The sequence below is a fragment of the Phyllobates terribilis genome, unplaced genomic scaffold, assembly GCF_046119375.1.
Source record: "Phyllobates terribilis strain yellow unplaced genomic scaffold, ASM4611937v1 Scaffold_235__1_contigs__length_3068650, whole genome shotgun sequence".
Taxonomy (NCBI): domain Eukaryota; kingdom Metazoa; phylum Chordata; class Amphibia; order Anura; family Dendrobatidae; genus Phyllobates; species Phyllobates terribilis.
The window spans coordinates 2,058,163-2,081,627 of NW_027362995.1; the positions used below are offsets into that span (position 1 = coordinate 2,058,163).

Sequence of the window (23,465 nt, forward strand, 5' to 3'; positions counted from 1 at the left end):
AAAATTGAAGGCATACTGAACCAGCATGGCTACGACAGCATCTTGCAGCGGCATGCCATTCCATGCAGTTTGCGTTTAGTTGGACCATCATTTATTTTTCAACAGGACAATGACCCCAAACACACCTCCAGGCTGTGTAAGGGCTATTTGACCAAGAAGGAGAGTGATGGGGTGCTACGTCAGATCACCTGGCCTCCACAGTCACCAGACCTGAACCCAATTGAGATGGTTTGGGGTGAGCTGGACCACAGAGTGAAGGCAAAAGGGCCAACAAGTGCTAAGCATCTCTGGGAACTCCTTCAAGATTGTTGGAAGACCATTTCCGGTGACTACCTCTTGAAGCTCATCAAGAGAATGCCAAGAGTGTGCAAAGCAGTCATCAAAGCAAAAGGTGGCTACTTTGAAGAACCTAGAATATAAGACATATTTTCAGTTGTTTCACACTTTTTTGTTAAGTATATAATTCCACATGTGTTAATCCATAGTTTTGATGCCTTCAGAGTGAATGTACAATTTTCAAAGTCATGAAAATACAGAAAAATCTTTAAATGAGAAGGTGTGTCCAAACTTTTCGTCTGTACTGTACGTATGTACTTCCGAACATGGCCATGATCCTGGCAGCGGCTTTAAGAAGATTTGGAAATTTTTCTCGTGCGACAAACCTATAGAGATCTGGAACAGCAATGTCCATATACTTCTGTTTAAGAACAGCGTTGCATTGCAAGTCCACAATCTCCATCTGCAGATCTTCTGAAACACAAGCAATGTCTACCGCAAACGGAGTGGCAAAGAGTGTAAATTCAGCTTCAAGATCCTGAAACCCATGAAAACGTCTATCAAACTCTTGTAGTAACTGAGAAATTATATTGGAAGAGTAGTTCAAGCGTTCGGGTTCCGCTCGTACCAGCGACTGCATAGCTGAGAAATGAGCCAAATTGCCAGACTGCAGCCGCTGGGCCACATAGACAGCTACATCTGATTGCTTTTATACCAGCAATCATCATTGTAATCATCTGCTTTGGGCCCTGGAGCTTCAAGTTGAGTGCGTTGAGGTGTTCTGTGACATCTGTTAGAAACACTAAGTCAGATAGAAAAGCTGGGAAGGAAAGTTGGAAAGCGTCTTTATCTTTCAGCGCCATAAAAATCTATCTCCTGTCTCATTGCAAAAAATCATTCCAACCCTCTTCACCGACTCAACCATCTGACCTCGGTATGCTACAGCAAGTCTCCATATTCACTGTCCATATCAGACAGGAATGAAGTGAACGGCCTATGGTTAAGACCTCTTGCCCGTATAAAGTTACCAGTCTTAAGCACAAAGTCCATAACTTCTTTCATTTGTAGACTTTTTCCGCACAGCGCCCCCTGATGCAGAATGCGGTGTATAGCACTGAAAGGACCTGACAATGAACGCTGGCTTCGTTTTGCTTTCAATAATCCCACAACACCAATGTTTTCAGAACACATTGCTGGTGCCCCATCCGCTACCACAGACACCAGTTTATCCCATGGCGGTCCTGCTGGGTTAATACAACCTTCAAGTTCTTTAAAAATGTCCCGACCGGTCGTTGTGCCTTTCATTGGTAATAAATCCAATAATTCCTGGGTTATGTTTAGGTTTTCATCAACCCCACGAATGAACACAGCACAGTATGGAGTATCTGTTACCCTCAGTAAATGGTCGTGAATGTTTTGCTATCATGTTACTGAGTAACTCGCTTTTCCAGAAGCTTCACTTGACCCGTTAATACTTGGGAAGAAGTTTTGCTGTTTTTGAAGAGACGCTTTCAGCTGCTGAAGCTTTTCCTCTCGGTTTGCCAGACATTGCTCCATGCTGTCCTCCATGCTGCGTCATGTAATGACGACGCACATTGTAGTCCTTAAGCTGCGACAAATGAAGACAAATCAGACTCTGGGCTCTCTCCGACCTCCGTAACATAATATAAGTTTTCCCACTTTTCATGAAATATTCCTTTTTCATCAGCAATCTTGCGCTTTTTTGATGACGATGCCATTTATGATGTTAAACTGGTGCTCTGTGTATTGAAAAATATGTCTGTTAGCAACTCCGTCCTGCTCCCATAGAAATGCATCATAGTCTGCGGGCGTATGCAGAGTATGGACTATAATGGTGCTGGCAGAGCGAACATGCGCTCTGTCGTGCATCGCCTACTTGAGGCAGACACTCGGACATAGTAGACTGTGTCCAGTAGGTGTATACGCCCGAAAATGATGCACGACAGAGCACACATTGAGTCTGTCAGCACCATTATATATTCTATGGCCTCGTCGGCACATACGTCCAAATCCCATTTTATATTGGTTCGTACATAAGCCCCGACGGGACCAACAAACATGGGGAAGAACACAATGTGAAAGGGGCGTCAGCCATATATGAGGCTGCTGTGTTCTGCCCATACATTGCTTAGTTCACGGCCTGAGCAGTTTTCAGCTGATAAAGGGATGTGCCGGGCGCCCGCACCCCACTGATCTCATATCACTGGTTTATTCAATGAAGTGGCCATTTAATCATTAAAGGGGTTGTCAGACAATTTTATTTTGATGGCCTATCATTAGGACAGGTGATCGATATCTGATCAGTGGGATGCAACATCCAGCTCCCCCCACTGATCAGCAGTTCCCGGTGCCCGTGGTATGTGCTCACTTGCGGAGCGGAACTACACAGCTCTATCAACTGCATAGTGGCCACGGCTGAGCCCTTCATATCCACTCTTATTGAATAGGCGTAGATTTGCATTACCCAGTTGCAGCCATTATAAAGGATAGCCCATCAATATAAAAGCAATGGACAATCCCTTTAAGTCCTGCAGAATCTCTTTATGTAGTTTCTCACCATAGCAATGCCATACATGTCAATATTAAAGAGAACCTGTAATGTCAGAAAACGCTATTTACCTGGAGATATAGAGTCAATCTGCAGGTAAATATCTTTACAATGCTACATGGCGTCTTACTGTAAGTGCAGCTACCAGGAAAGAATTAACTTATTTCCTCCCGGGAGCTATGGGCTTTCAGTCATAGAAGCTACATTCATCGCTCACAGCACTGCTCACTATACTGTAAGCACGCCCCAGAACTTTTGATTTTCTCCGCACAGATGTGCTGCACACTGAGCTGGCAATCCAAGTGCTGGAGCGTGCTTACAGCAACTACTCATAGTGTAGTAAGCAGGCTTAAGAAACTCCATGCATGACTGAAAGCCGATGGCTCTTGAAAGAAATATAGTTCAGTTTCCCAGTAGCTGAACTTTTAGTAAAGCTGCCAGGAAACGTTGTAACACTATTTACCTGCAGATTATTCCTGTATCTGACGTTTTCAGCTATACCATTTTTGGTATATGGCTTTTTGATAATTTTTTATTCTACTTTCTGTCAGTATGATGGAAAAGCTACATTTTTGGTGCATTTATTATTTTTTATTCATCATAAGGCTATGATCACACATTACTTTTTTGCAGTGTTTTTTCTGCAACCAAAATTTGCTCTTGCTTATAAGGGCTCTTTCACATGTCAGTATCTCCAGTGCTGGAGACATTGATACAGGTAGACCCATTCAAATGAATTGGTCTGTGCACATCTCAGTGTGTTTCCACACATGTCTGTTTTTATGCAGATGCACGGTCCGCAAAATGTACCACACGGATGACATCCGTGTGTCATCCGTGTGACACTTACCGGTGCCTGGGAATCAGCGCTACAGTTAGCGCTGGGTGCTGAATGCTGCCCTCATCATGGTTTCCTGCCGGCGCTGCGATCAGCACCAGCAGGGACAATGATGACAGTAGTAGTGTCTGATCTCGCAGTGTCCACCTATAAAAATAATAAAATCCATATACTCACCTCTCCTAGGTGTCCCCCGCTGTAATCCTCTGACTGATGCTGCCAAGGAGCAGGAGAGAATGAGCGACTCCAGAGCTGCGCTCAGTGAGTGACAGGACACAGCTTCTGAGCTCAGCTCTGGAGCCACTCATTCTCCCCGGCTCCTCAGTATCAGAGGATTACAGCGGGGGACACCTAGGAGAGGTGAGTATATGGATTTTATTGTTTTATTCTTAGTTTTACACAGGGACACAGCGGGAGAAGACACTACCACTACCCTCATCCTTGTCCCTGCTGGTGCTGATTGCAGCGCAGGCAAGGAATCATGATGAGGGCAGCGTTCAGCACCTGGCGCTTGGGAACAGCGCTAGCTGTACGCTGATTCCCTGGTGCCGGTATGTGTGATCCTGATGCAGCACATGGGCGCACACGGATGCAACATGTAAAACGGATATCTCCGGTAACGGAAATATATGCGAAACCGGCCTAAAAAACAGGTTTTGTGGCGTTTTTTGGTGGAGATTATAGGAATCTACAGTACATTTAATAAAGTCAGTTTTATTCGCCAAAAAAACTGCAAAATCAGTGTTTTCCCACTTTCATATTGCTATGGGTGAAAAACGCTGCAAAAACGCTTTTGTTCAATGTCCCCGTTGGAGCATACGTTCGAACCCTGCAAGTAAACGGGATACGAATATTTGTGCCTACAGGGCCATAGACTGTAATGATGCCGGCAGAGCAAACGTGCGCTCTGCATAATTTTCGGGAGTGCACGCCTACAGGAGGCGGACACTCAGACATAATAGACTGCATCTGAATGTCTGCTTCCAGTATGTGTACACTTCCGAAAGTGATGCCAGCAGAACGCACGTTCGCTCTGTCGGCACCATTACAGTATATGGCCCCATAGGCACATATGTCTGAATCCCGTTTTGTGGGGGGGTCCGGACGCATGTCCCGATGGGGACATTGAGCTTAATGTGAAGGCAGGGATATGGTACAGATTTATACCACAAATGTGGACTTTTTTTTCACTTTCAAGTTTAGTAGCAGAATACTTTTATTTCATATTTTATTTAGATTTTTTTTTTTTAGCTTTAACTTTTACTTTATAGTCACTGATCTAATATCCTGCAATACTTCTGTACTGCAGAATATTAGGTCTGTCTGTCTTATATTGACAGTTTGCATGTAGGACCCAGCATATTCCAGGCCCCAAAGATGGCTAACCCAAAGGCCATTACTTGGCCTCAGGTTACCATAGGCTTATGAGTAAGCCCCTCCCCTGAAAAAGCCATCTAGATGCCGCTGTCACAATTGATGGCGGTATCTAAAGGGTTAAACGGCCGCGATCGGTGTTAATACCAATCGTGGCCGTTAAAGTAGGTTGTCAGCTGTGATGTACAGCTTACCTCAGCGGATGATAGTGTCGACTCTGCATGTGAGCCGGCGCTATCATCTTGCTGTACACGTACAGCCACAGCGTATGTCACCTGAAAAATCCAGCAATGGGGGTGGAAGTCACACCTCCGCTCTCTGTGCGCTGGTGTGATGTCATCACGCTGCGCCAGAGGGATGTCATAACGCAGGGCCACAGCCACTACGGAGCGGCGCACTCCTCCTCTCTGCTAGGGTCAGACATGTGGTGCACCGCGGGCCGCAGATGCCCGCCTCAGGGGCCGCATGGGGCCCGCGGGCCGCATGTTTGAGACCATTGAGTTAGCTTAGCTGGATGTAACGCACAGACAAACACATACCCTCTAATCGTATGTTACTTTATCTACTGACAAGGGTAGCGGACACATATAGGCCATTATGCTCTGCGGTGTGGAACACATAACTCCGGGAATGCGCAGTCACGGGTACGAGTGGCGCGGCGGCAATCAGTTTATCTGGCGTTTCAGTGTAAACCATGTCACTTCCGGACATGCACACTAGGGGATGGACATTATAGGACCTCTAGCTCATGAGAAGTAGCGCAGGTGCAGTACATTATTGTAGACTGACTCCATTCTGTATATCCTATGACATTTCACCTTTAGGAATGGGAATGGGTCTCCTAGTCTTGGGAGGGGTTTTTGGATGAAGTGGGATATTTATACATGGACACCTGGCTATTAGGCACACTATGCTGAACATCATGAATTATCATCCTTGTATCAAGCCGCCTGATGAACCTGTTGGGGAAACACAATGAGGCGGATTATTGAAACATTCTCTGATGAGTACCATACCCTTTCCTTTATATATACCTTGAGATATATCTGTTTCTATTTAATGTGTCTGTGTATTTTTTTATATACACTACCATTCAAAAGTTTGGGATCATTTAGAAATTTCATTATTTTTGAAAGAAAAGCACATTTTTTTTTCAATGAAACTAACATTAAATGAATCAGAAATACACTCTATACATTGTTAATGTGGTAAATGACTATTCTAGCTGCAAACGTCTTGTTTTTATTGCAATATCTACATAGGTGTATAGTGGCCCATTTCCAACAACCACCACTCCAGTGTTTTAATGGTACATTGTGTTTGCTAACTGTGTAAGAAGGCTAATGGATGTTTAGAAAACCCTAGAAAACCCTTGCACAAGTATGTTAGCCCAGCTGAAAACGGTTTGGCTGATTTGAGAAGCTATAAAATTGACCTTCCTTTGAGCTAGTTGAGAATCTGGAGCATTACATTTCTTTGTTCTATGAAACTGTCAAAATGGCCAGAAAAAGAGAACTTTCATGTGAAACTCAACAGTCTATTCTTGTTCTTAGAAATGAAGGCTATTCCATGCGAGAAATTGCTAAGAAACTGAAGATTTCCTACAACTGTGTGTACGACTCCCTTCAGAGGAGAGCACAAACAGGCTCTAACCAGAGTAGAAAGAGAAGTGGGAGGCCCCGCTGCACAACTGAGCAACAATACAAGTACATTAGAGTCTCTAGTTTGAGAAATCGACGCCTCACAGCTCCTCAACTGGCAGCTTCATTAAATAGTACACGCAAAACGTCAGTGTCAACGTCTACAGTGAAGAGGCGACTCCGGGATGCTGGCCTTCAGGGCAAATTGGCAAAGAATAAGCCATAGCTGAGAGTGGCTAATAAAAGGAAAAGATTAATATGGGCAAAAGAACACAGACATTAGACAGGAAGATTAGAAAAAAGTTTTATGGACAGACAAATCAACATTTAAGGTATTTGGATCACACAGAACATTTGTGAGACGCAGAACAACTGAAAAGATGCTGGAAGAGTGCCTGACGCCATCAAGCATGGTGGAGGTAATGTGATGGTCTGGAGTTGCTTTGGTGCTGGTAAAGTGGGAGATTTGTTCAAGGTAAATTGGATTTTGAATAAGGAAGGCTATCACTCCATTTTGCAACGCCATGCTATACCTTGTGGACAGCGCTTGATTAGAGCCAATTTCATCTGACAACAGGACAATGACCCAAAGCACACCTCCAAATTATGCATGAACTATTTAGGGAAGAAGCAGGCAGCTGGTATTCTATCTGTAATGGAGTGGCCAGCGCAGTCACCAGATCTCAACTCCATTGAGCTGTTGTGGGAGCAGATTGACCGTATGGTCCGCAAAAAGTGCCCATCAAGCCAATCCAACTTGTGAAAGGGACTTCAGGAAGCATGGGGGGAAATTTCTCAAGATTACCTCAGCAAATGAACAGCTAGAATGCCAAAGGTCTGCAATGCTGGAATTGCTGCAAAGGGAGCATTCTTTAACGAAATCAAAGTTTGAAGGAGAAAATTATTCTTTCAAATAAAAATCATTATTTCTAACCTTGTCAATGTCTGGACTATATTTTCTAATCATTTTGCAACTCATTTGATAAATAAAAGTGTGAGCTTTCATGGAAAACACAAAATCGTCTGGTTGACCCCAAACTTTTGAACGGTAGTGTATATCACAGTTAACTAGGGTTTCTGAGGTACAGCCACCAGTGAGCGGGGGCACCATTATCGTCCCTTAGGGTGCCAACCTCCGCAGCTAGGCAGTATCTGCTTTGTTTAGGTATGGGGTAGGGTAAGGTAGTGACTGTATCAATTATTCAGCAGCATCATTGTGTACATCTGTTTATATACATCCACAGAAAGCCATTGAGCTTGTAATTTTGCTAGTATATATATATTTATATAATATATTGTTAGTCCAGTTTTCAATGCATATATGTAAAAAAGGTTTAAGATTTCATTTTAGAGGGGTTTTCCCACAGTATTGCCCCCTACACACACAATATGGTACCATCCACCCCACCTACTACCCCACAGCTAATGAATAAATACTCACTGAGCCCATTCTTGGTGCAGATACTAATGAACCCAGGACCTATGAGATATTTGCCACACAATAGGTAGCAGGGCCGTATCATCCATAGTGGCAGTCCTTGCGGCCGCAATGGTGCCCATGAATTGAGAAGGCTCAGCACCGAGCATGCTCTCCTTACCCATCATCACAATTTCAGTGATATCCACATTCCCGTGACGGTGATACCATTGATTAGAATAGTAAATCAGGAAGTTGAAAGCTCCCCGATCCGCCATTCAGCCTTCACCTGTGAGTCTGAGGCTCCGTGCACTGCAGGCACAAAGACGTCACTACATCATCCTGTAGTACGGAGCCTCAGTACTCACACTGCACAGACTGGAGCAGCGCATCTCCGGAAAGGGGTTGGTTGAGTAATGTGTGTGTGGTTTTGTTTTTTAATATCAGTAATTGGGGGGGGGGGCAATCATACTTTGTAGTGTCTGTGGGGGCAATCATACTGTCTGGGAGCCCTCATTCTGGGCTAGATGGGCACACATGAGAACAATTTCCTGGTGATGAGTCAGATCAGGGATAAGTGAGTTCAGTCAGTTCATTCAGTCCATCTGGTTGCAGACTTGAATTGATATGGTGTTGTGTGCAGGAGGGAGACATCAAATAGTATGTTCTGAAGGAAAGCAAAGATATAATGGCAGTGTGAATCTGGATTCCAGGCAGGGAGCATAGTGGAGACAAAGAGCAGGACAAGGTCCTTAACTCGGGCCAGGAGGCCTACTTAGATGGTACAGAACTTTGCCCTGAGTGGACAGTAGGCCTATTTAAAGAAGATTAAGTTAAGGAAGGATTCCATATCTTAAGCAATCAATTGTCTATACTAGAGAGGAAGCCACAGTATGGAGAACTGAAGATCCAGTGACATAGAAAGGAGTATGTGGCCCTCATCGAATGGACTTTCACATTACTAGTGAGGAGTCGTACCGATGCACCTCAGCCAGTGAGGTCCTCACAAATCAACTGGGAGCTGAGAGTAGGTCTGAGGGGCCGTAGCGACACATCTCAACCTGTATGGTCCCCACAAGGAATGATGGGCCTTCCCATAATAGTTTACTGGACTGTTGTAGCTTGTAACAAAGTTATGTACCGCTACATGTAACCGTAAAGTTCCTGACTCTGCATAATGCAGAAGAAGCATTCATAAAGTGTTGAAAAGTTTAGTTTTGAACTTTGGTCTCCCTCATTCATCTCCATACTGTCTGGTCAGAGCCTGCCAAATGCAAAAGCAGCATGTGGTCTGCAGAGTTGGAGATATGACAAATATATATGTATTTGTGTCTGTGTATATATACACTGCTCAAAAAACACTCAAATAACACCCTAGATCTGAATGAATGAAATATTCTCATTGAATACTTTGTTCTGTATAAAGTTGAATGTGCTGACAACAAAATCACACAAAAATCATCAATGGAAATCAAATTTATTAACCAATGGAGGCCTGGATTTGGAGTCACCCCCAAAATTAATGTGGAAAAACACACTACAGGCTGATCCAACTTTAATGTCCTTAAAACAAGTCAAAATGAGGCTCAGTATTGTGTGTGGCCTCCACGTGCCTGTATGACCTCCCTACAGTGCCTGGGCATGCTCCTGATGAGGTTGCGGATGGTCTCCTGTGGGATCTCCTCCCAGAGCTGGACTAAAGCATCCGCCAACTCCTGGACAGTCTGTGGTGCAACGTGTGACGTTGGTGGATGGAGCGAGACATAATGTCCCAGATGTGCTCAATCGGTTTCAGGTCTGGGGAACGGGCGGGCCAGTCCATAGCTTCAATGCCTTAATCTTGCAGGAACTGCTGACACACTCCATCCACATGAGGTCTGGCATTGTCCTGCATTAGGAGGAACCAAAGGCTAACCACACCAGCATATGGTCTCACAAGGGGTCTGAGGATCTCATCTCGGTACCTAATGGCAGTCAGGCTACCTCTGGCGAGCATATGGAGGGCTGTGCGGCCCTCCAAAGAAATGCCACCCCACACCATTACTGACCCACTGCCAAACCAGTCATGCTGAAGGATGTTGCAGGCAGCAGTTCGCTCTCCATGGCGTCTCCAGACTCTGTCACGTCTGTCACATGTGCTCAGTGTGAACCTGCTTTCATCTGTGAAGAGCACATGGCGCCAGTGGCGACTTTGCCAATCCTGGTGTTCTGTGGCAAATGCCAAGTGTCCTGCACGGTTTTGGGCTGTGAGCACAATCCCTATCTGTGGACGTCGGGCCCTCATACCACCCTCATGGAGTCAGTTTCTAACCGTTTGTGCAAACACATGCACATTTGTGGCCTGCTGGAGGTCAATTTGCAGGGCTCTGGCAGTGCTCCTCCTGTTCCTCCTTGCACAAAGGCGGAGGTAGTGGTCTTGCTGCTGGGTTGTTGCCCTCCTACGGCCCCCTCCATGTCTCCTGGTGTACTATCCGGTCTCCTTTATTGAGGGTGTCTTGATAGAACATTTTTCAAGATGATTATGCATCCTGCCATAGAGCAAAAACTGTGAAAACATTCCTTGAAAGAAGACACATAAGGTCAATGTCATGTCCTGCAAATAGTCCGGATTTCAATCCAATTGAATATCTTTGGTGGAAGTTGAAGAAAATGGTTCATGACAAGGCTCCAACCTGCAAAGCTGATCTGGCAACAGCAATCCGAGAAAGTTGGAGCCAGATTGATGAAGAGTACTGTTTGTCACTCATTAAGTCCATGCCTCAGAGACTGCAAGCTGTTATTAAAGCCAGAGGTGGTGCAACAAAATACTAGTGATGTATTGGAGTGTTCTTTTGTGTGTTTGTTTTTCATGATTCCATAATTTTTTCCTCAGACTTGAGTGATTCCATAATTTTTTCCCTCTGCTTGGTCTGAAAAAAATTACCCTTACTGAGTACCACATTTTTAATCTTGATTCATTTTAGTGTTTCTTAACCCCTTTAAAGCCCATGACGTATTAATACGCGTCAGTGCCCTGGGCTTTAAGAGACTGACCCGTATTAGTACGTCATGGCGATCGCGCGCGCACACAGGCTGTGCGGGCGCGATTGCCGCCGGGTGTCAGCTGATTGTCACAGCTGACACCCGGTACTATGTGCAGGGTGCGGTCCCGCACCGCTCCCGGCACATTAACCCCTGCAATGCTGCGATCGAAGTCGATCGCAGCATTGCGGTGGCTAAGGGGAGGTGATCGGTATACTCACCTCCTCTTCCGGCCTCCAGCGCTGTCTGCCGCGGCTTCCCCGATGTTGCCATGACGACCCGATGTCGTCATGACAACATCCGGGTCACCAGACAGCAGGAAGATTTTTTGGTCATGCGCAGTACATGACCAAACTATCTTCTCACTGTGCAGCACTGGCAGCCTGCATAGCACAGGGATGGTGCTCCATCCCTATGCTATGCCGGCGATCAGAATAAAAAAAAGTGAAAGTCCCATAGTGGGACAAAGTAAACAAATAAAAAAACTGTCAGAAAGTGAAAAAAAAAATTGTAAAAATATAAAAAAAAAAATAATAATAATCCACCAAAAATAAAAATATAATGTACCCATCAATAAATATTATTATGAAAATAAAAAAAAACAATAAAAGTACACATATTTGGTATCGCCGCGTCCGAACGACCTGACCTATAAAATTGTCCTACTAGTTAACCCCTTCAGTGAACACGGTAAAAAAAAAAAATAAAGCATTGTTTTTTGCTTCATTTTTTATCATCATACCGCCAAACAAAAAATGGAATAACATGCGATCAAAAAGACGAATATAAATATAGATGGTACCGCTGAAAACATCATCTTGTCCTGCAAAAAATAAGCCGCCAAACAGCTCCATCATCCGAAAAATCAAAAAGTTATAGCTCTCAGAATAAAGCGATGCAAAAAAATATTTTTTTTCTATAAAATAGCTTTTATTGTGTAAAAACATAGAAAAACAATATAAATGTGGTACCGCTGTAAACGTACTGACCCGAAGAATAAAGCTAACTTATCAATTTTACCACACGCGGAGTAGAATAAAAAAAAATCAAAAAAAAAAACAATTCCTGAATTGTTGGTTTTGTTTATTCTGCCTCCCAAAAGCTGGAATAGAAAGCGATCAAAAAATGTCACGTGCCTGAAAATGACACCAATAAAAACGTCAACTCATCCTGCAAAAAACAAGCCATCACATGACTCTGTCGGCCAAAATATGGAAAAATTATAGCTCTCAAAATATGGCGATGCAAAAACTAGATTTTACAAAATATGTGTCTTTTAGTGTGTGACAGCTGTCAATCATAAAACCCCGATATGATTCTGGTATCTCTGTAATTGCACCGACCCAAAGAATAAGGTCGTCTAATCACTTATACCGCACTAGGAACGGCGTAAAAAATAAACACTAGGGCTGGGGTTGGGGTTAGGGTTGTGCTAATGTTGGGGTTAGGGTTGGTTTTTAAAAAAATAAATAAATAAGATGACGATATGGTTACTAGTGTTGAACGCAAGTGCTCGCTACTTGATACTTGAGTTTGCATCGGGTGTTCGGGTATGCATTGAGTATCGTGGGTGCTCGAGTCTCTGCCCCATATGCTTCGCGGCCAAAAAAACCTCGCGGGGGTTGCCTGCCATGCACAAGCGATCCCCGCATGTTTTTTTTGGAGTGTCTAATAACCGTGAAACATGCGGGCGGGGACTCGAGCATTTCACTTGAGCACTCGTGATACATGGTGCATACCTGAGTACCCGATGCAAACTCAAGTAGTAAGCACTTGCACTCAAGAGTAATGACAACTTATTCAATATGATGACCTAATGTCATCAAATTCTGTGTCATACCTCTGGGTTCAAAATGTTCACTATACCCCTTGATAAAATCCTTGAGGGGTGTAGTTTCCAAAATGAGGTCACTTGTGGGGGGGTTTCCACTATTTAGGCACATCAGGGGCTCTTCAAACGCGACATGGCGTCCGCTCTCGATTCCAGCCGATTTTGCGTTCAAAAAGTCACACAGTGCTCCTTCCCTTCTGAACTCTGCCGTGCTCCCAAACACTGTATTTTCCCGACATATGGGGTATTGGCGTACTCAGGAGAAATTGCAAAAAAGTTTTTGGGGTCCATTTTCTCCTGTTACCCTTGTGAAAATAAAAAAATTGGGGCTAAAACATCATTTTTGCGGAAAAAGTTAGATTTTTTTATTTTCACGGCTCCATGTTATAAACTTCTGTAAAGGATTTGGGGGTTCAAGGTGCTCACCACACATCTAGATAAGTTCCCTGAGGGGTCTAGTTTCCAAAATGGTGTCACTTGTGGGGGATTTCCACTGTTTAGGCACATCAGGGGCACATCCTCTAATTATTCAAGCAAATTTTCCAATCAAAATGTCAAATGGCGCTCCTTCCCTTCCGAACCCTGCCGCACGCCCAAACAGTGGTTTTCCCCCACATATGGGGAATCGGCTAACTCAGGAGAAATTGCACAACAAACTGCATAGTGCAATTTCTTCTGTTACCCTTGTGAAAATGCAAAAGTGGGGGCTGAAAAACATTTTTGTGGGAAAAATGTGAAAATTTTATTTTTACGGCTCAATGTTATAAACTTCTGTGAAGCACCTGGGGGTTCAAGGTGCTCATCACACATCTAGATAAGTTCCCTGAGGGGTCTAGTTTCCAAAATGGTGTCACTTGTGGGGGGTTTCCACTGTTTAGGCACATCAGGGGCTCCCCAAATGCAACATGGTGTCCGCTAATTATTCAAGCAAATTTTACATTCAAAAAGTCAAATGGCGCTCCTTCCCTTCCGAACCCTGCCGTGCACCCAAACAGTAGTTTTTCCCCACATATGGGGTATCTGCATGCCCAGGGGAAATTGCACAATAAATTTTGGGGTCCATTTTTTCCTGTTACCCCTGCGAAAATAAAAAAAATTGGGTCTAAAGTAACATTTTTGTGAAAAAAGTTAAATATTAATTTTTTTCTTCCACATTCCAAAAATTCCTGTGAAGCACCTGAAGGGTTAATAAAGTTTTTGAATGTGGTTTTGAGCACCTTGAGGGGTGCAGTTTTTATAATGTCACTTTTGGGTATTTTCTGTCATAAAGACCCCTCAATGTGACTTTAAATATGATGTGGTCCCTAAAAAAATGGTTTTGTAAATTTTGTTGGAAAAATGAGAAATCGCTGGTCAACTTTTAACCCTTATAGCTTCCCAATAAAAAAAAATGTTGGTTCTTAAATTGTGCTGATGTAAAGAAGATATGTGGTAAATGTTATTTATTAACTATTTTGTGTGACATATCTCTCTGATTTAAGGGCATAAAAATTCAAATTTTGAAAATTGCTACATTTTCAAAATTTTTGCCAAATTTCCGTTTTTTTCACAAATAAACGCAAGTGATATCGAAGAAATTTTACCACAATCATGAAGTACAATATGTCATGAAAAAACAATCTCAGAATCAGGGGGATCTGTTGAAGCGTTCCAGAGTAATTACCTCATAAAGTGACAGTGGTCAGAATTGTAAAAATTGGCCTGGTCATTAACGTGCAAACCACCTTGGGTAGTAAAGGGGTTAAAAATGATGGTAATCCTAATTGACCTAAAACGGGAAAGGTTTATTCTGATTTCATGTCAGATATTGAGTAAAACATGCAGATGTGTCTTTTTATATAGTGTATGGAAACTTTTGGTTTCAAATGTATATATCCAGGGGTGGGTTACGGATAGCCAGGCCCTGGGCACTTCAGACTGTGTGGACCCCCGAGGGGTCACGTGACGGGTCATCATATACCTGAAACAGATTATTTCTGAAAAAATAGCTGCTGAGTGAAACTATAACCCAAAAAAAATCAATTAACATAAAATTTACCTACAGTTAAAGGATTGTTGAAGCCATAGTATTGAACAGACCAATTGTAATATGTAACAAGTCTCTTTCCAATTGTCACAAGCTTTTCATATCGATAGTGCAGCACAAACACATAATACTGTAGAAAACATTTACACTATCACATTTCCATTACAATAGCAACATCAGTCATTATATCAATAATAAAGTGTCAAATGTATAATGTAAAATAAATCTATATATATTTCATAAAGCTGCCAGGACCATAAACTGTAGAAAGTGTCCTCTCACTAAGCCTAAGCTCAAGCTCAGCAGATAGTTTGGGGTTTGTTACTTGTTACATTTTATAGGTTAATTTGACCTTCACCCAAGGGGACTTAGTAGAGATTTGTCTCTGGAAGCGTTACCCTTTTCCCCTGTATGATGCTGACCAATCATAAACTGGAGGCAACATGGAGGGAAAAAGAAACCCCCCCCCAGATTAGGTAAGACCTGACCTTTCCTGTGTAATAGAAGACTCGTGTTTGAAGCACTACTCCAGGACCTTCGTTTAGTTGCACCATTCCAGCACTGAAATAAAAAACAAAACACTAGACCGTAGCTTTAACCAGGTCACAAAACTGTCACTAGCGGTGATTACTGTGCAGGGGAGGAGAGCGGAGGAGTGTGATTCCATGTACTGCTCTGTATCTATCCCAGGCTGTGTGGAATAATGTCCTAGGACCTGGGGTAAACGCTGAGCGCTGTATGTGACAGGTGCTGATCGGACACTGCAGCTCTCATCTCAGTCCTGTCCTGCTGCTGTGAGACTAGAGCTGTAGTGTGCGATCAGCATTTATCCCAGATACCAGGAAGTTATTCCCCAAAGCCTGGGACGGATGCAGAGCAGTATATGGAATCTCACATCTCTGCATAGTAATCACTGGAAGTGAGATTTTTTTAACTAGTTAGACTTGTATTATATCAGATACAGAGAAAGCCAGTTCTGATATTCTCTGGGGGTGTGCTCTTTATCCTCTGCATGACACCTCCTGCATATTATTGGACAATGTCATACAGGGGAAAAGTAAATGCCCCCTTAGTTGAAGGGGAAATTGGAGTAAAGTTTACAAGTAAATATCTCTGCAATGGAGATGAGAAATAAAAGAAACTATGTTTTATTCATATCTTCAGTCATTTGAATGTGAAGTAACTAGTTCCTCTTTAAAGGTAATCGTTTAATAATAAGAACCTGGCCCAAACCACATATATAGGCATGCAGGTCATTGAAACCTAAATCCAATGACACCTTTATATCTTTTATCTGCTGCTGCATACCCAAGAAATCAGTTTTGTAACTGGACTTGAAATATGATAACTAATGGGTGACTGGTCTGGTGGGCGTTGTTTTCCTTAGACTAATTGTTCCACAGTCCCCCTAATCATGTTATCATGCCCTGTGGGTTTAAGTGACATTATTTGCAAGAGCGGTGCCAATAACAGCTCTTTGTAATTTCAGCATCTCTGATATTGCACAATAAGCCAGGTGTGCACCTTGGCTTCATCGGAACACTGAGCATGCCGGGTCCTGTCATCATTGCCTGCAGTTAATACACTGTGCCCTGATAAAGTTGGGGTGCATACGCCTGTCTTACTGCGCAATGTCAAAGAGCCAGTGGTAACAACGCTCTTGTAAATAATGTGACTCATGATCACAGGGGTATAACGTGATTAGTGGGACAATTAGTCTGGGAAAACAACACCCCCACAACTAGTCCCCCACTACTTAGCAAATTGCAAGCCCTGTTATAAAACTGATTTTATGCATAGGCAGCAATTAATAAGCCCAAAAAAAGCATTGTAAGAAGGGTATAAAGGGATCAATAAATATGTGGTTACAGATTGGAGAACCTGACCGGTTAAAGTTAAAATTTCTTGGAAATTAACAGACATGAATGTTAGTGATGGGCGAGCACTAAAATGCTCGGGTGCTCGTTGCTCGGGTCGAGCACATTGGAATACTCGGGTGCTCAACCCGAGCAACGAGCCCAATGTAAGTCTATGGGAAACTTGAGCATTTTTTAGGCGGCTCCCCCCAGCGGTCTGCAGAGGGCCTAAAAATTGCCCAAATCGATGGGAACAGTGCTCAAATGGCATGGGAAAAGCATGGGGAAGACCCCTGGAAGCCTTTATGACTCCCAGGTCACTGCTGTCAACAATGTTGTCAGAGGTATTATGCCACTTTTACGGACTCACAATAAAACAAAAGCGAAACCAAAATGGATTTTCCTGGGAAATATGTTAAGGAACATCCTTTCCAGGGTAATGACTGTAGCGTCGGCGTCCCTGCATCCTGCTAGGCAGAGATGCCGTTCCTCTCACCTCCCTGCTCCGTCCTCGGCGTCCTCTTCCCGCTGGCAGCGCTCGCCGCTTCCCGGGCACTGTGCTTAGGGCGCGCGCGCTCCCTCTCTCTTAAAGGGGCCGCGCGCGCCGTCCTAAGGAGTCCCCGGCCAATTGCCGGTGGAGCTCCCATATATAAGGCACCTCCTCCAAAATGGAGGTGCCCGAGCAAAGTTGTTGCAAAGCCTTTCACCTCTGCTTCACCCCTCAGGTCCCGTTGCCAGTCTGCTTTCCAGCTCTGTCTACCTGCTTGCATTCCTGCGGTCCGACAGTCTGTCTACCTGCATCCGCCAGTCTGTCTATGGACCAGTCCGCCTGCGGATCAGGAAGCACCTGCCTGATACCTGCCTGAGATCACCTGCCAGCCAGCCGAGAGACTCTTACCCGCTCACCTGGGAGCGCTCACCTGCTACCTGCCAGCTAGCCTACCTGGAGGCTCTGCCGTTACTTGCAGTGACCACCTGCCAGCCAGCCGAGAGATTCTTACCTGCTCACCTGGGAGCGCTCACCTGCTACACGCCTGCTAGCCTACCTGGAGGCTCTGCCGTCACTTGCCGTGACCACCTGCCTGTCTAGAGACTCTTACCTTGCTGTCACTTGCCGTGACCACCTGCCTGTCTAGAGACTCTTACCCTGCTGTCACTTGCCGTGACCACCCGCCTGTCAAGAGACTGTTCCCGTTACTTGCCGTGACCTCCTGCCCTTCTACCCAGAGACTGTTCCTGTCACTTGCCGTGACTACCTGCCCGCCTACCCTGGGAGCCACCCGCTTCCTTACAAGGACTGTCCCTTTGTATAGTAGCTCAGAGGTTCCACCTCCCAGACCCATTACAGTTTGCTCGGGCCATGGAACCCGGTGGCACCCAAGCTCCCTCGCTCTCGGACCTATGTCATGAACTTTCCCGTCAGAGGTCCCAACAAGACTCCATCTTGGGCCACCTGTGTAGTGTTCACTCCCGCCTGGACACACTGACTGCCTCGTCGGGAGCTGCTTCCACTCGCACAACTACTACCCCGGCAGCGCCGCTGCCCATCAATACCATGGCATCCCTTCCCGGTCCCCGCCTTTCCGCCCCGCCTCGTTTTAGTGGAGATCCCGGTCAGGCACGGGCCTTCATTAACCAGTGCACCCTGCACTTCGAACTTTTGGCACACCAGTTTTCCACCGACCGAGCCAAAGTGGCCTTCATCATGTCCCATCTCACTGGGGAGGCGCTGGCTTGGCTAAATCCTCTATGGGAGAGAGGAGACCCCCTGGTGTCCGACCTGCCAGCCTTTCTCTCGGCCTTCCGGAAAGTCTTCGACGAACCAGGACGAAAGACCTCATCCGCCTCATCTCTGCTGCGCCTCCGTCAAGGGAGTCTCACCGTGGGCCAATATGCCATACGGTTCCGTACCCTTGCTTCTGAGCTTGCCTGGGATAACGACGCCCTGGTGTCCATCTTCTGGGAAGGTCTATCCGGCCGGATTAAAGATGAACTTGCCGGTCTGGACATTCCTACCACTCTCGATGATTTAATAACACTTGCCACCCGGATTGACATCCAGTTCCAGGAGCGTACCAAAGAGGTCACCCGTGAGAGGAGGTTTCCTCGCCTTGCTCCTACCTTCCAGAATCCCGTCACTTCCTCGGTTACTCCCCAGGCGCACTCACCCGAGCCTATGCAGGTCGACCAGACCTAGATGGTCAATCCCGTCAAGAGTCACGCCGTGCCGAGGGGAGCTGCTTCTACTGTGGCAGTAAGGAGCACCGGATCCGTTCCTGCCCGGAGAGGTCGGGAAACGCCTGTGTCTAGGATCGCTCAGAGAGGTCGTCCTAGACAAGAATAAACCCTCTCCATCTCTGATGCTGTCGGTCTCTATCATCTGCGGGGAGAACCGTTACTTTGAACTAGCTCAACTTGATTCTGGAGCTGCTGGAAATCTTATTTCTCAGTCCCTGGTAGAGAAATACCGCATTCCCACCAAACCTCTGGCCGAACCCTTATCTGTCACCTCCGTGGATGGGGGTCTCTTACCGCATCCCATCCAACTTATCACCGAACCCATAACTCTGCAGGTGGGAATGCTGCACTCTGAGAGCATCTTCTTTCATGTTCTACCTGGTCTCTCTCATGCCCTTTTGCTTGGCCTACCTTGGCTCCAGAGACATGCACCCGTGCTTGATTGGCAGACCGGAGAAGTCCTTCGCTGGGGACAGGACTGCCATAAGACTTGTTTAGTTCCCGTTCGTCCTGCCTCTCCTTCTCCTCCCCCAGCCAATCTACCTGGCCTGCTGGTACCCTATTGGTCTTATGCTGAGGTCTTTAAAAAAAAGGAATCAGAGACATTACCTCCTCATAGACCATACGATTGCCCTATCGACTTGGTACCTGGCGCTACTCCGCCCCGTGGGCGTATCTACCCTTTGTCCGCTGCTGAGACCCGGTCCATGTCTGAATATATCGAGGAGAACCTGGCCCGGGGATTTATCCGGAAATCTACTTCCCCGGCGGGAGCAGGCTTCTTCTTTGTTAAAAAGAAGGACGGCTCACTCCGTCCCTGCATAGACTATAGAGGCCTTAACCAGATCACGGTGAAGAATAAATACCCCCTTCCGCTCATTCCTGAATTATTTGACCGTCTGAGGGGTGCTAGAATCTTCACCAAGCTGGATCTCCATGGGGCCTATAACCTGGTTCGTATCCGTCAGGGGGATGAATGGAAGACTGCATTCAACACCCGGGACGGCTACTGTCTATGGACCAGTCCGCCTGCGGATCAGGAAGCACCTGCCTGATACCTGCCTGAGATCACCTGCCAGCCAGCCGAGAGACTCTTACCCGCTCACCTGGGAGCGCTCACCTGCTACCTGCCAGCTAGCCTACCTGGAGGCTGTGCCGTTACTTGCCGTGACCACCTGCCAGCCAGCCGAGAGACTCTTACCCACTCACCTGGGAGCGCTCACCTGCTACACGCCTGCTAGCCTACCTGGAGGCTCTGCCGTCACTTGCCGTGACCACCTGCCTGTCTAGAGACTCTTACCCTGCTGTCACTTGCCGTGACCACCTGCCTGTCTAGAGACTCTTACCCTGCTGTCACTTGCCGTGACCACCCGCCTGTCAAGAGACTGTTCCCGTTACTTGCCGTGACCTCCTGCCCTTCTACCCAGAGACTGTTCCTGTCACTTGCTGTGACTACCTGCCCGCCTTCCCTGGGAGCCACCCGCTTCCTTACAAGGACTGTCCCTTTGTATAGTAGCTCAGAGGTTCCACCTCCCAGACCCATTACAATGACTTGTATATAAGGCAAAATAAATAACCATAAACAAAAATACTCATCCACACCATAGGCTATGTTCACACGTAGCGTTTTTGATGCGTTTTTGCACTTTTGTATTGCTTTCAACCTTGACATATGCATTCACAAGTAAATGTCATTTTAACATTTTACAACATTATCTGGCCATGTGGGGTGTGAGACATGATCAGACACATCCTGTTTCATTTATGAAGGAGGGACTCTGAAAGTCACAAAGACTATTTTTATAGGGCCATCAGGCGGCCTTTACTATTCTTAAAGGGCCAGCAGTCGGCCCTCACTATTCTTTGAGAGCCATCAGCTGGCTATGCTTTGTTGTTCCCATTACTAAAGAGTGTGTCTCCTATACTGTTATTGCGTATGCAGTGAGTGGCAGAGCTGCCCAAAATTTGGACGCACCCCAATACCCCTTTGAAGCAAATTAGAGGAGGGCCTCCTGAAAACAATGTTCCCATTATTAGGAAGTGTGTCTCCCATACTGTTTACCTATGCAGTGAATGCAAGGGTTGTCAAAAATTTGGAGGCACTCCAATGCCCCTTGGAAGAGACGCGGAGGTCAGAGGGCCTCCTCAAAACAATGTTCCCATTATTAGGAAGTGGGTTTCCCATTGTGTTTCCCTATGCAGTGAATGCAAGGGCTGCCAAAAATTGGGAAGCACTCCAATGCCTCTTGGAAGAGACGCGGAGGAGGGCCTCATAAAAAAATGTTCCCATTAGAATGGAGCGGGTCTCCTATACTTGTAATGCCTATGCACTAAGTGTATGAGTGTGTGGGCTGACAAACATTTACCCCTGGGGGGTATAAATGAACATACTGTATAAAAAATTTTTTTTACAGGCATCATAAACACCCTTTAAAAAAATTGGATGGTTGTTGCATCACGGACCACAGTCACCCTGGTGATATGTGGTGGAGGATGAGGAGAAGGAGGAGGACAAGAGCAAATAGCCAAAATCAGGAAGCGTATACCCATGTGTGGGTGTGAAAAGGTGCATGGGAATACACCTTCCAAAAAAAGACACTGGATTTGAGTTTATGTTACGCTGCTATCATTCAGTGATGTTGAGAAGTCTGGCCCAATCCAGCCCTTGTTCATTTTTATAAGAGTCGGCCTGTCAGCATTTTCAGTTGACAGGCGGATGCGCTTATCAGTTTTAATTCCACCAGAGGCACTAAAAACCCGCTCTGATAAAACGCTAGCAGCAGGCAGGCCAGGACCTCCAAGGCGTAGAGAGCCAGTTCATTCCACGTGTCCAGCTTGGATACCCAATAATTATAAGGCACAGAGGAATCACGGAGGACGTTGGTACGGTCGGTAAGGTACTTCCTCAGCATCTTCCCAAACTTTGCACTCCTTCTGAGAGTAACCAGCGCCTCAGGGCCTGTGCGATAGGAGGGGGTTGAGAAAACTCTCCCAGAACTTTGACAGTGTTCCCCTGCCTCTGTTGGAGTTGTGTCTCTCTCGACTGTACTCCTTGATTGTCCAATGAACTGTGACCTCTGCCGCCAGCGTTTTCAGATGGGAAATTTTTTAATAGTTCCGCAACAAGGGCCTTCTGGTACTGCCCCATTTTTGTAGACCTGTCCGCCTCAGGAATAAGAGATATAAAGTTCTCCTTGTAGCATGGGTCTAGAAGTGTCACCAACCAGTAATGACTGTCACCCAAAATTTTGAGAACGCGAGGGTCATGGGAAAGGCAGCATAACATAAACTCAGCCATGCGTGCCAAATTGCTAACAGGTAAGACTTCCATGTCCTCACCAAGCGGACGACTGACCATGCTCTCCTCCTCCTCCTCCCTGTCATCAGGCCATCCACGCTGAACAGACGGTATGACAGTTGTACAGGTAGTACCGTCTATAGCGCATGAAACTAGCTCCTGTTCTTCCTCCTTCTCTTCCTCATTGTCACCCAATCGACGTTGGGACGAGATGAGGCTGGGCTGTGTGTAATCACCCTGTATGGTTCCTTGCTCCATCTTATCGTGCTTCGCCTGCAATGCATTCTCTTTGATTGTGAGCAGAGAGCGTTTCAGAAGACAGAGAAGTGGGATGGTGAAGCTAATTATGGCGTCATTGCGCTCACCATCTTGGTGGAGTCCTCAAAGTTTTGGAGGATGGTACAGATGTCTGACATCCATGTCCACTTCTGAGGTCTTATGCGTGGAGTCTGAACTGAATACCGACGGCCTTGTTGATGCAGGTAGTCAACAATTGCCCTCTTCTCCTCACAAATCCTTTCCAACATCTGCAGTGTAGAGTTCCAACGCGTTGGGACATCACACACCAATCAGTGAGCCGGAAGCTGCAAACGCTGCTGAAGCACGGCAAGGGCAGCGGAAGCTGTAGCCGACTTTCTAAAATAGGCACACAGGCGGCGTACTTTGACAAGCAAATCCGGCAGCTCTGGGTAGCTTTTGAGAAACCGCTGAAACACGAGGTTAAGCACATGGGCCAGGAATGGTACATGTGTGAGCTCGCCTAACCTCAGAGCCGCCACCAGGTTCCGGCCATTGTCACACACGACCATGCCTGGCTGTAGGTTCAGCGGTGTCAGCCACAGATCTGCCTGCTCTTTCAGAGCTGTCCACAACTCTTCAGCATTGTGTGGTTTGTCACATAAGCGTATTAGCTTCAGCACAGCCTGTTGCCGCTTGGCCGAGGCAGTGCTTCCAGCTTGTGACTGATGTGGTCATTTCGGAGATGGAGGCTGAAGAGTAGGAGGAGGCTGAGGAGGATGAGGTGCAGGAGCTGTAGACTATGGGGGCAACCCTGATTGACCTAGGGTCCACAATCCTCGGT

The 23,465-nt window shown here is 45.9% G+C and overlaps 1 long non-coding RNA gene across 2 annotated transcripts in view; it reads right to left on the minus strand.

Moving 5' to 3' along the window:
• Positions 1–498: 498 nt before the first annotated feature.
• Positions 499–23,465, minus strand: part of LOC141215268 (uncharacterized) — a 33,507-nt gene continuing 10,540 nt past the window's right edge. For both annotated transcript variants that reach the window (XR_012284339.1, XR_012284338.1), the window contains exon 3: positions 499–2,036. This is a non-coding gene — a long non-coding RNA (uncharacterized lncRNA). The remainder of the gene's footprint in view (positions 2,037–23,465) is intronic.